The sequence below is a fragment of the Capra hircus genome, chromosome 27, assembly GCF_001704415.2.
Source record: "Capra hircus breed San Clemente chromosome 27, ASM170441v1, whole genome shotgun sequence".
NCBI classification, from domain to species: Eukaryota; Metazoa; Chordata; class Mammalia; order Artiodactyla; family Bovidae; genus Capra; species Capra hircus.
The window spans coordinates 20,559,913-20,574,174 of record NC_030834.1 but is presented as its reverse complement, the minus strand read 5'-3'; the positions used below and the strand labels follow the sequence as shown (position 1 = coordinate 20,574,174).

General features: G+C 40.6%; 1 long non-coding RNA gene across 1 annotated transcript; it reads right to left on the bottom strand.

Annotated features, from left to right (window-relative positions):
• On the bottom strand, positions 5,667-14,209 carry LOC106503672. Its single transcript, XR_001297370.2, has 3 exons — positions 14,064-14,209; positions 11,943-12,045; positions 5,667-5,848 (listed from the first exon to the last, which is right to left on the bottom strand). It is a non-coding gene; the product is annotated as an uncharacterized LOC106503672 (long non-coding RNA).

Below are 14,262 nucleotides of genomic sequence, written 5' to 3'. Positions count from 1 at the left end.
AGATACTTCTATTGATTTTCTACAGAAAGGCTGTTGGCAAAACCTTGACATCAGTATATTTAAGCATTTTCTTTTTGGCTGGCCAGATTTCTCCAGGGAAGAGTCTTCTCATCTGCCACCTAGAGACAGTAAAGATCTATCGGCTGCATTTTGGGGACCAATGGGGGAAGAGGTTGGGGAAGGAGATGATTTCTTAATCCCCCTTAATGAGTCTAAACATGCAGATTTTTACCAGGCTGAGGGAGGATCTAGGGCTCTAATTTCTTCTCAAACAGCTTTCACCCTGGTCCTCCCTACATTAGCTCTTTTCCTTCCTTTTACCTCCAGTCCTGGGATTGCAAGAGCTTACAAATCATGCCCTTTGATGATTCTGCTTTATGATTCCAGTCAGCCCAGTTCAGTTCAGTCGCTCAGTTGTGTCTGACTCTTTGCGACCCTATGGACTGCAGCACACCAGACCTCCCTGTCCATCACCAACTCCTGGAGTTTACTCAAACTCATGTCCATTGAATGGGTGATTCCATCCAACTATCTCACCCTCTGTCATCCCCTTCTCCTCCGGCCTTCAATTTTTCCCAGCAACAGGGTCTTTTCAAGTGAGTCAGTTCTTTGCATGAGGTGCCCAAAGTACTGGAGTTTCAGCTTTAGCATCAGTCCTTCCAGTGAATATTCAGGACTGGTTTCCTTTAGGATGAACTGGTTGGATCTCCTTGCAGTCCAAGACCACCATTCAAAAGCATGAATTCTTCAGCGCTCAGCTTTCTTTACAGTCCAACTCTCACAGCCATATATGACTACTGAAAAAACCACAGCCTTGACTAGACCTTTGTTGGCAAAGTAATGTCTCTGCTTTTTAATATGCAGTCTAGGTTGGTCATGAATTTTCTTCCAAGGGGCAAATGTCTCTTAATTTCATAGCTGCAATCACCATTTGGAGTGATTTTGGAGCCCCCAAAAATAAAGTCTGTCACTGTTTCCACTGTTTCCCCATCTATTTGCCATGAAGTGATGAGACCAGATGCCATGATCTTAGTTTTCTGAATGTTGAGTTTTAAGTCAACTTTTTCACTCTCCTCTTTCGCTTTCATCAGGAGGCTCTTTAGTTCTTCTTTGCTTTCTGCCATTAAGGGTGGTGTCATCTTATATCTGAGGTTATTGATATTTCTCCTGGTAATCTTGATTCCAACTTGTGCTTCATCCAGCCCAGCGTTTCTCATGATGTACATGGCATATAAATTAAATAAGCAAGGTGACAGTATACAGCCTTGATGTACTCTTCTCCCTATTTGGAATCAGTCTGTTGTTCCATGTCCAGTTCTAACTGTTGCTTCTTGACCTGCATACAGATTTCTCAAGAGGCAGGTCAGGTGGTCTGGTATTCCCATCTCTTGAAGAATTTTGCACAGTTTGTTGCGGTACACACAGTCAAAGGCTTTGGCATACTCAATAAAGCAGAAGTAGATGTTTTTCTGGAACTCTTTTGCTATTTCGATGATCCAACGGATGTTGGCAATTTGATCTCTGGTTCCTCTGCCTTTTCTAAACCCAGCTTGAACATCTGGAACTTCACAGTTCACTTTCATGTACTGTTGAAGCCTGGCTTGGAGAATTTTGAACGTTACTTTACTAGCATGTGAGATGAGTGCAATTGTGTGGTAGTTTGAGCATTCTTTGGCACTGCCTTTCTTTGGGATTGAAATGAAAACGGACCTTTTCCAGTCCTGTGGCCACTGCTGAGTTTTTCAGACTTGCTGGCATATTGAATACAGCACTTTACAGCATCAGTTCAGTTCAGTTGAGTTGCTCAGTCGTGTCCGACTCTTTGCGACCCCATGAATCACAGCACGCCAGGCCTCCCTGTCCATCACCAACTCCAGGAGTTCACTCAGACTCACGTCCATCGAGTCCGTGATGCCATCCAGCCATCTCATCCTCAGTCGTCCCCTTCTCCTCCTGCCCTCAATCCCTCCCAGCATCAGAGTCTTTTCCAATGAGTCAACTCTTCGCATGAGGTGGCCAAAGTACTGGAGCTTCAGCTTTAGCATCATTCCTTCCAAAGAAATCCCAGGGCTGATCTCCTTCAGAATGGACTGGTTGGATCTCCTTGCAGTCCATGGGACTCTCAAGAGTCTTCTCCAACACCACAGTTCAAAAGCATCAATTCTTCAGCGCTCAGTCTTCTTCACAGTCCAACTCTCACATCCATACATGACCACAGGAAAAACCGTAGCCTTGATTAGACGGACCTTAGTCGGCAAAGTAACGTCTCTGCTTTTCAATATGCTATCCAGGTTGGTCATAACTTTTCTTCCAAGGAGTAAGCGTCTTTTAATTTTATGGCTGCAGTCACCATCTGCAGTGATTTTGGAACCCCCAAAAAATAAAGTCTGACACTGTTTCCACTGTTTCCCCATCTATTTCCCATGAAGTGATGGGACCAGATGCCATGATCTTCATTTCCTGAATGTTGAGCTTTAAGCCAACTTTTTTGCTCTCCTCTTTCACGTTCATCAAGAGGTTTTTTCGCTCCTCTTCACTTTCTGCCATAAAGGTGGTGTCATCTGCATATCTGAGGTTATTGATATTTCTCCCGGCAATCTTGATTCCAGCTTGAGTTTCTTCCAGCTCAGCGTTTCTCATGATGTCCTCTGCATATAAGTTAAATAAGCAGGGTGCCAATATACAGCCTTGAAGTACTCCTTTTCCTATTTGGAACCAGTCTGTTGTTCCATGTCCAGTTCTAACTGTTGCTTCCTGACCTGCATACAGATTTCTCAAGAGGCAGGTTAGGTGGTCTGGTATTCCCATCTCTCAGAATTTTCCACAGTTTACTGTGATCCACATAGTCAAAGGCTTTGGCATTGTCAATAAAGCAGAAATAGATGTTTTTCTGGAACTCTCTTGCTTTTCCCATGATCCAGCGGATGTTGGCAATTTGATCTCTGGTTCCTCTGTCTTGTCTAAAACCAGCTTGAACATCAGGGAGTTCATGGTTCACGTATTGCTGAAGCCTGTCTTGGAGAATTTTGAGCATTACTTTACTAGCACGTGAGATGACTGCAATTGTGCGGTAGTTTGAGCATTCTTTGGCATTGCCTTTCTTTGGGATTAGAATGAAAACTGACCTTTTCCAGTCCTGTGGCCACTGCTGAGTTTTCCAAATTTGCTGGCATATTGAGTGCAGCACTTTCACAGCATCATCTTTCAGGATTTGAAACAGCTCAACTGGAATTCCATCACCTCCACTAGCTTTGTTCGTAGTGATACTTTCTAAGGCCCACTTGACTTCACATTCCAGGATGTCTGGCTCTAGATTAGTGATCACATCATCAGGATTATCTGAGTCATGAAGATCTTTTTTGTACAGTTCTTCTGTGTATTCTTGCCACCTCTTCTTAATATCTTCTGCTTCTGTTAGGTCCATACCATTTCTGTCCTTTATCGAGCTCATCTTTGCATGAAATGTTTCCTTGGTATCTCTAATTTTCTTAAAGAGATCTCTAGTCTTTCCCATTCTGTTGTTTTCCTCTATTTCTTTGCATTGATCGCTGAAGAAGGCTTTCTTATCTCTTGCTATTCTTTGGAACTCTGCATTCAGATGCTTATATCTTTCCTTTTCTCCTTTGCTTTTCGCCTCTCTTCTTTTCACAGCTATTTGTAAGGCCTCCCCAGACAGCCATTTTGCTTTTTTGCATTTCTTTTCAATGGGGATGGTCTTGATCCCTGTCTCCTGTGCAATGTCATGAACCTCATTCCATAGTTCATCAGGCACTCTATCTATCAGATCTAGGCCCTTAAATCTATTTCTCACTTCCACTGTATAATCATAAGGGATTTGATTTAGGTCACACCTGAATGGTCTAGCTTCTAGGATTTGAAATAGCTCAACTGGAATTCCATCACCTCCACTAGCTTTGTTCATAGTGATGCTTCCTAAGGCCCACTTGACTTCACATTCCAGGATGTCTGGCTCTAGATGAGTGATCACACCATCGTGATTATCTGGGTCATGAAGATCTTTTTTGTACAGTTCTTCTGTGTATTCTTGCCACCTCTTCTTAATTTCTTTTGCTTCTGTTAGATCCATACCATATCTGTCCTTTTTTGTGCCCATCTTTGCATGAAATGTTCCTTTGGTATCTCTAATTTTCTTGAAGAGATCTCTAGACTCTCCTATTCTATTGTTTTCCTCTATTTCTTTCTGTTAATCACTGAGGAAGGCTTCCTTATCTCCCCTTGCTATTATTTGGAACTCTGCATCAAATGGGTATATCTTTCCTTTCATGGGTATATCTTTCTCGGCTTTCCCACTGATAGATTGAAGTTTTATTTTCTCAAGTCTGTTAAATCACTTACCATTGATCTGTAAGTTTTTCAGCTTCCAGAAATGTGTTGCTGTTGTCTCCTCTCCTATTTTCCTAATCTGTATGAACTTAGGTCCTAAAACACTTTTTTTTTTTTTCTGTTCAAAAGGGAGGAAAATTAAACACATATGTTCAACCCACTATTTTAACCTGCAAGTTCAAAAGAGTCTATTCATTCTGCAAGGTTCAATTCTTCATGAGGCATTCTTCTGACTTATTTGCCTTTGGCAGAATTAATCTTATCCTTCAAAGCATTCAATAATTTTTAGTACAATAATTAGATTCCCAAAAGGGTAGTGGTGAACCTTCTCAAAAATCAAACATTTATTTTGATACGTTGTTGTTGTCAGTCGCTAAGTCATGTCTGACTCTTTGCAACCTCAGGGACTACAGTATGCCAGGCTTCCCTATCCTTCAGTATCTCCCAGAGTTTATTCAAATTCATGTCCATTGAGTCAGTGATGCTATCTAACCATCTCATCCTCTGCTACCCTCTTCTCCTTTTGCCTTCAATCTTTCCCAGCATCACGTTCTTTCCCAGTGAGTCGGCTCTTTGCATCAGGTGGCCAGAGTACTGGAGTTTCAGCTTCAGCATCGGTCCTTCCAATGAATATTCAGGGTTGACTTCCTTTAGGATTTACTGGTTTGATCTCCTTGCTGTGCAAGGGACTCTCAAGAGTCTTCTCCAGCACCACAATTATTTGGATATATTTTCTATCAACTAAATTTTTAATTCTTCTTTTTTGGCTGTCTTCCCAAATTAAAACTGAAAATCAGCACCTCTGCAGCACAGAAGCCTGTTTATACACCATAAATCAATTTTTGAATTTATTGCCCTCTAGTGGCATTTCAAGAAACTAACTTCTTGTACAGCCTATGGGTTGTCTTTAAAGAGAAAATATCTGATATTATTGATATTAAATTCTCAAAGGAATGCATCGTTCTATTTTTTAAAAATTTCCTAATTTAATATGCATAGCTTTTATAATCAGGGAAAGCTACACTTTTCAAAATCATTCAATGAGTTTCTTTTATAGTAAAATTACATTAGGAAGCTGAACAAAAGTCCCAATACAAATGTTTTTAAAATACAACCTATTTGTAATGTTTACTTTGCTTTTCTTATTTCTCAGTCTGACTCAGTTGAATTACAATAACCTTCAAATGAAATATTTATAATTCAAATGGTAGGTAAATATCTGATGTTCTTTACAATAGAAAATGTTTTTTATTTTATATACCAAAACCCTGAACTGAGCTGCTTCTGCTCAAATTCAAAATCAATCTGAAATCTTTAATATGTAGGTTTAATCATGTTTATTTAAACATAGACATATAAAATGTACAAGATAAACTTTCTTGGATGATATATTTAAGGAGAGGGTCAAAATTTGCACACGCCTTCCTCATCACAGGGTCATCATGCTGGTCTGTGCTTGTCAATAAGGCTACACATGGGGGTGCAGTGGGCAGAGCAGAGGCCCCTGTTTGGGTTCAAAATGAAATAGGATATGATTTGTACAGTTCTCAGAAATGTTTTAAGCAATTGCATAACACCACACAAGAAGAGAAGCTACCAGAAAAAAGCATTATTTAACTCACAAATCACATATGTGTATCTCTATATATGCATTTATATATGGCACACATATGTATATATATCTAAACTGAATAAAATTATTTAAACTTTCAAATGTTTTATGTAGCAAAGAAGTTCATGCCAAGCAAATATAAGAGAAATGAGTATTATTAGATGAAAACCACAGAAGATAAAGATGAGAGATACACCCCCCATCCTTCCCCATCCCTCTGAAAGCAGAAGCAGTGCTGGCCACAGGAGTTCAACATTCTGAGCTCAGAGTCTTTCTAGTTCCTTCTCAGCACAATTGGTCATTTCTGCGAACTAGTGACAGCCTGTATTTTCCATTTCTTCCTCCTCCTTTTTTCCCCCCAAATCAGCATTCTTATTTGTTATCCTACTCTTACTCCTTCACACTGGGTATGATCAGAGCAGATAACTTGTAATTGGTTTATAAGTGGCTAGACCAAGAGGAGCCCCATCTGAGCCTCCCTTAAAGAGCCTAGACACAGAGCTGGAGGCACCAGCTGAACAGGATTGGGGTGGTATCCACTTGGGAAGGGATGGATGAATGTGCCTTCTGTGCAGAGAGAGGGTGTGCATGGATATATGTGTTTTACCATGACTGTGGCAGAGACTTCTTTGTCCAGCTATTTGATCTCCCCTTTCTCTACAAGGGACTTTCAATTGTTCACAGGTAACTGTTCACAGAACCAAAAAGAACATTCTGCTCAGCCTCTTTTGCAACAAGTATGTGGTTATGTGACTAAGTTCCAACTAAGTTCCAGATGAGATAGAAGCATGAATAATGTGCATGGCTTCTGGGTGTGACCTTAAGAGCACATTCTTCCTTCCAACTTTTTCCTCTTTCTGCTGGCTGGAAGGCACTCAGGTGCTGAGCTGTCTGAAACACGGGGCTAAGGAAGGTATACTAGAATGGTGGAGGGACAAGATAGAAGGACCTCAGGCCCCAGAAATCTTCGTGTTATAAGGCCAAGCTTTAACCTCCCAGATAAACTTCTATGTCATCTAAGCCACTGCTCTTCAAGGTCTTTTCTTACACAGTCAAATCTTTATAAAAAAAAAAAAAAAAAGCCATGCCCATGAAGGAAGCAGATCTCATTAAGAGTAGAATCTAACCAAATTTGGAGATTTGAGGGAAACATTCTGGAGAAAAGCTTAATCTCTGATCTAAAGAATGAGAGGGGGATTTCCCTGGTGGTCCAGTGGGTGGGACTCCATGCTCAATGCAGGGGGCCAGCGTTCGACACCTGATCAGGGAACTAGATTCCACATGCCTCAACTAAAAAATATTCACAGGCTGTAACTAAAGATCCTGTGTGCCACAACTAAGACATGGTGCAGCCAAATAAATAAATATATTTAAAAAAAAGAATGAGAGAAACCATGCTGGAAAAACTTTCAGATAAGAAGAAGCATGGGGTGTCGAAGTATAGAAAGAAGTCTGGAAGGAGACAGAAGGTATTTCCTGCTAAACCTGCAGAGGTCAGCACAATCCACATCATTCTAACTTTGTAGCCTCTTGATTAAGGAAGGTGAAGAAGATTAAAAATCAAAAGTAAAACCAACTATGGGGTTTTTAGAACTATTTACTGAGAAAAGAAATGACAGTAGGTTTCAGGAGAAAGATGAGTTCACTTTTGGATGTGTGGACTTGGAGGTGTTCGTGAGTAGGCAATTGGTCACATGTCTCTGGTGCTGAGAATTAACATCCTGGATGAAAAATGTTTAGGAGTCACTGGTAAGTAGATGGTAAACAAAACTAGAGGAATGCATAGGAGCACCTAAGAAAGTCTAAACTGAGAAAATTATGTAAGAGAGGATAAGAAAGTCTAAAATCCCGCCCTGAAAGAATTCCTGCATTCAATGATTGAATGTGAGTGGGGACTAACCAGGAAGGCCAGAGAGATAGGAGGGAAACCAGACAAGCTCATTGTCAAGGATACCAAAGAAAGAAACTGTTTCAGTAAATAAAGTATGACCAACAACGCTGGATGCTGTTTTTTCAGGGTCACGTAGGATGAGCTCTGATAGGAGCCCACAGGGCTCTACCATATGCAGATAGATGATGACCTCGATGGAGAAGGAAAGGCCTTGGGCAGTGGGGATGGAATCCAAATTAGGGTTAGGCTATATCCAGGGCAGATGGTGTAGGAAAAGAGATAGTACTTTCTAGAAGCTTAGCTCCAAAGGGCAAGAGAGAGAGAGAGAAAGAGAGCGAGCGAGCGAGCGAGTAAGCAGCAACTGCAGGGGTACTGAGGTTGAAGATGTTTGGTTTGCTTTGGCTTTTTAAGTTGGAAAATTTTTAGTTGAGCTCATTTAAACACGGGCTTCCCAGGCAGCTCAGCTGGTAAAGAATCTGCCCACAATGCAGGAGACCCTGGTTTGATTCTTGGGTTGGGAAGATCCTCTGGAGAAGGGATAAGTTACCCATTCCAGTATTCTTGGGCTTCCCTGGTGGCTCAGATGGTAAAGAATCCACCTGCAATCCGGGAGGCCTGGGTTTGATTCCTGGGTTGTTCCGACGCCCTCAAGGAGGGCATGGTAACCCGCTCCTGTATTCTTGCCTGGAAAATCTGCACAGACAGAGGATCCTGGTGGGCTATAGCCCACGACTAAGCACAGCACATTTAAATACAAAAGGGAAAGGTCCACATGCATGGAAAAGATTGCAAGTACAGAAGACAGAATGGAGAGCACAAAATTCAAGGTTCCTGAAAAGGTGAGAAGCGTAGAATTCAGAGCATATGGTGACAGTCAGCAGAAAATGGAAGAGGGAAGGAAGTATGGGGGGATGGAGCAGGGCCGGGACTAGAGTAAAGCAATAAGGCACTCAACTTGGGCACAAAATTTAGGGAAGCACCATAAAGAAATCCTCAGTAATTAAGATAAACACTATTTTAGTGCAATCTCTATATAGATCAAAATTAATGCAAAAAATTTAAGATGAATAAAATATTAAAATCTTAAATATCCAGTCTGTGGGTAATTTGTTATGGCAGCCCTAGTAAACTAATATAACACATATCTCAATATTGCAGAATGAATAATGTCGCTTCATAACTGATTAAACCCTCTCTCCCAAGAACTCTGGGAAAATTCTAGAATTAAGAAAACACATGGAGTTGAGAAATGAATATTAAAAACAACAAAGAAGCAAGAAACTCCTTGGGAGCCTGAAGGCAGTTTTGAAACGGTGTGGGAGGTAGATGTGTTTATCTGCAGAGGACAGGGCTCTGCCAGGGGGTGGTGGGCAACCAGAAGCAGCCTTGAGAAGGCCTGAAGGAAAGCAGAAATGAACAGCAACATCCCCAGCCTGCCCAGGACATAACAGAATAGAAGCATCAGCGCACGTGGCTGGGGAGACAGGTTGATGAAAACAACAGGTTGACCAGCTAACCTCTGATATTGATTTCTTTTCCCCCTCCCTCTCCAAATCCCAGGGCTGATGGATAATGGATGGGGGAGTGGGTCTCTCAAAGCTACTTCTTCCTTAGAGACCAATGGTATAACTCTGAACAGAGTTGTCTTTATTGAATGGAGTGACAACAAATGAGGGTGATTAAAACAAATTCCATGGTGATGCAGGCTCCCGGGCTTCCTTCTTAAATTCATCTGGAGGGTCACACACATGCCTCCTCCCCACTTTACATTACCAGACACTCGCACAGGCACAAGAGCTCACAGGAGCTCAAAATAACCCGGCACTTGTGGAGGAGCAAAGAGACCATAACATGCAGACAAGTTGAATCACACATACCAAATGAATCAGAATCATTAGAACAGATGAGCCAAGAATGTCAAAGATGCTTCAAGAGATAAACAAAGATATTAGCAATCTGAACTAAGAAATCATGAAAAAGCGGAAATATGAGGCTTCCTTGTTGAACACTTACCATTTTCCAAAAATCCACAAACTACTGAAATAATTTTCTTTGATACCTCTGTCAGCTTGTTCAAGTTGCTGGTTAACCACTATACATCAAATACGTGCACACCAATCACTGTTTCCAGACTGTGGCCTTTTTCTGTTCTCTTCTGTGTTTTAAATCCTGTTTTTGCCTTTGTTTCTTAACAATAGTGTAATGACTGCCTTCCTCATGTGACTAAATGGGTGAAGCAAATTAACTAAAGGTCCCTGGGTTATCCTTTGACCAACTAAAATAATTAGATGGAAAATGCAACAAATAGGTAAAATGGCACAGAGAATACAGCTAAAAAGTAAGTTAGAAACTGTAAAATCAGATTGAGGAACTTTCCCAGGCAGCTACAGGAAAAAATAAAGATATGGAAAACATAAAAGGAATGATATGTGATATGGAGGGTACTGAAGGTAGAAGCATAATGCCAATATCTAGATTTTATGGATTCAAAATGGGGGGGGATTGGAAAGGATATATTTAAAGAGATAAAGAAGGCAAATTTTCCTAAATTAAAGAAAAATGAAGGATCCCAGATTGAAAGAAATAAAAAAAAATCAATCAGATTTTCAAAAAAGATCCCTAACTAGATCCATTATTAGTGAAATTTAAGAACATCAACAACAAAAATAAATGATGTACAATTCTCAGAAAAAGGGAACAGATATCTAAAAAGATCAGGAATCACACTGGTATCAGACTTTTGAAACAACACTAGATTTAAGAAAAAAATTAAGTAATATTTTAAAGTAATAAAGGAAATGACCTTGGAAGCTGCAGAAATTGTTACATTAAATAGAGAGATTCTATATGCAATTCCCATGAGTTTAGTGTGGGTATCATTACTATTAAGAAATTACCAAGACTTCTGGACAATGCAGTAAGAAAAGAAAAAGATAAAGGTGTATAAAAGTAGGAAAAGTAAAGCTAAAACATTTATAAAAATATGACCAGCCATCTTAGGAAAAAATTAACAGAATAAAAACTATTAAAATTCATAAGGGAGTTTAGGCATTATAAAAATCAATGGTATTTTTTCTCACCACAAATAACCAACCTAAATAAGTATAATGTAAGATAATATACCACTCATAACAATAACAAAAGCCATAATGTGGCTAAGAAATTAACCAAGAACAGACAAGACTTCTATGGCTGCTGCTGCTGCTGCTAAGTCGCTTCAGTTGTGTCCGACTCTGTGCGAAGAAAACTATAAAAATTTTAAAGCATGCAACATGGTCTGAATAAACAGTCATACGTTTCAACAGAAAGACTTATGTCAGTTCTCTTCAAATTAATCTAGTGAATTCAATTTTAATGAGCTTTATTGGATTTTTAAGTACCAATAAATTTGTCCTCAAATGTACGTGAAAAGACCAAAAACACATAAAAGAGTCAAGCTAGTCTTGAAAAAGAGGGAGAACTTGCCTTGTCAGACATTAAGACATATTGCAGAGTCAAGCAATAAAGATAGTGTGGGAAGGGTGTAAGAACAGACACCATAGACTAACAGGACAGAGCTCAGATACAAACCCAAACATATAGAACTAAATATATATTGGCACCAGGCAGCCATGGGTAAACCACTCAGAAACAAATGGCTTTCTACTCTGCCAAAGATCACATATTTAGTTCAGTCTAGAACAATTTACAAAACCTGGTATTCAACATACAGATCTATCATTGACAGTGGATTCATCCAGGGACTTTGGAAGCAGGTATGTTTTTCACTGGGGAGAATAGGAGAAGGCAATGGCACCCCACTCCAGTACTCTTGCCTGGAGAATCCCATGGACGGAGGAGCTGGGTAGGCTGCAGTCCACGGGGTCGCTAAAAGTCGGACACGACTGAGCGACTTCACTTTCACTTTTCACTTTCATGCATTGGAGAAGGAAATGGCAACCCACTCCAGTGTTCTTGCCTGGAGAATCCCAGGGACGGGGGAGCCTGGTGGGCTACCGTCTCTGGGGTCGCACAGAGCTGGACACGACTGAAGTGACGTAGCAGCAGTAAGAGAATAACTGATTCTAAAACCCCTCTTTCAGGCTTGGGCCATACCTGAAACATTTAGGGAGGCTCTCTCACTTGAGCTGTCCAACTTGGAGAAGTCATTTTCTTGGTGGAAGGCACTGGAATCATTGGGACTTTCCCCTAGGTGTACCTGGAGAGTAACAGCAAAATCACCATTTACAAAACATGGGTCTCCTGCATGCTGATACCATACAGTGAAAGGAAAGCGTGAGATATAGTGGTATTTCTTGAACATTCCAGGCACGTTGTCAGCTCTGGGCCTTTTCATTTGTTGTTTGCACTGCCTGCAATTCTCTTCCCTCAGAGAGCCTCACAGTTGGGTCCTTCCCTCCTTCAGGCCTTTGCCCAAGTAGCATATCATCAAAGAGACCTCCCATAACCACTCTATTTACAATGGCAAGACCCTTTCCCACAGAATCATCTCCACCTTCCTCTTACCTGCTTAATTTTCCCCCATATGTAAATGTTTTGCTTATTTCTTTTGTTTGTTGTCTTTATTCCACTTCCTGAACATAAACTCATGCAGAGTTTTTGTCATTTAGTTCAGTACTCATTCCTGGCAAGTAGAAGGTGCTCCATAAATCTTTGTTGAATGAATGAATGGTTACTGTATCTTAGTGTTCCCATAGATACTGGCAACAGTACTAAGGTATAAGCTCATCATCTGAAGTGTAGATAAATGATCAATCAATCCTTGATAGTGAATCTTTACTTAACACCTGAGATACAATAATCAAATCAAAAAGTTCAAGCAGGAAATTTGTAGTTAGCACTTACTAATGTTCACATCATCCTGATAAGTGTTTACTGGATCATTTTTTCTTGGAGAGAGATGCAATTAGCAATTCTTATTAATTCTATAGTTGCATGTCAGGACTCACAATCATTATCTGAAGAGAAAATAAATAAACCCTAGGAAAAAGAGATGATTAGAGTTGTGCCTTAGAAATCTTTGTGATTTTTAAGTCTATAAACCTTTGTTTATAAACACAAAGGTGAGTCTGCAGTTACAAGAGAAAGAATACAGTCCACTTAGAAAGAAGCAGGTGATTTCAAAAGTGAAAAATCGGTGGTAGATTTCCAGTTGCGTCCCTTTTGCCATCAGGGAATTATATGTCCTCACCCACTGCCATGTGCCTAGAAGTGATCCTATACTCAGCAGTTATTTTTATAATAATGAAGAATAACAAACCACCCCATTGGCTTACAATAAGCATTTAATTCTCCTATAGTCTGCAAGTCAGCTGGGATGGTGCTGCTTCAGGATGTGGCCTTCCTGGACTTGTTTGTCTGAAAAAGTCTTTGTTTCATCCTGTGAAGTATAGAATTCCAAGTTGACAGTTTTGTTTTGCATTTTAAAGTTGTCATTTCATTTTCTTTTGGCTTGCACAGTTTCTAATAAGTCTATGAAAACTTACTATTATTTCTCTGCGCATAATGTGCCTTTTTTCACTAGCTGCTTTTAAGATTTTCTCTTTAAGCTTTTGACGGGTCTACAATAGCTTTTCCTTTAGACCCCAGAGTCTAGGGCTAGTCACTACTAAGGCATGACACTTCGGGGGTCTCTATTATATATTCCATTCAACAACTGTATTCAACAGTCTCCCCACTCTGGCTCCAGGGAACACAAATGATTCCTAGTCCTGTGAGTTCTGAAAATTGTTTGGCTTACTGCTTCCCCATGATTGTTCTTTCCTGGCCTTGTGGAATAGTCACAGAACATATTCACTTATTTTTATTCAGTTAAAGATGCAGATTTCTAAAGCTTTTTCTCCATGAATTCGGCCTCATAAATTCCAACCAATTCGGTCTCCCAAAAATCCAATCCCCATCTACTCCATTCGGTAAGACCTGTCTTCTCAGGGAGACCCTAGGCTCTGCTTAAGTTCCCCTCGCACTTGCAAACTGGAAACTGCTTCTGGACAGAGAGCCAGGGTCATAACCTGGCTCATCTCATTTGTTTCTCTTCTTTCAGGTAAAAGGACTGGAACTGCCTGCCGTCCGATGTCTGAAAACAGTTATTTTCATACTTTGCTCAGTTTCTTAATAAGTCCAGACCTATTTCTTCTTGTCTGCCCTACGGAAAACGCAGATTGTTTTATAAATGTTATTTTCTGTGGTTAAAATTCACCTCTCTCTAGGGCATACCTCGCTTACGTCTCAGGAGATGGTGATGGATCATTTCCTTTGGTGGTCTCCAAGGACCAGAGCTCGGAACCTGGCGTAGCCTCCACTCTGCGCCGTCAGCGTTCTGATTCTCCCGCGCGCGCCTCCCTCCCGCTTGGCTCCTCCCATCTTTCTTCTTGCCCCTCCCTCCTCGCTTCTCCAGCCCCCATCAACGGAAGCC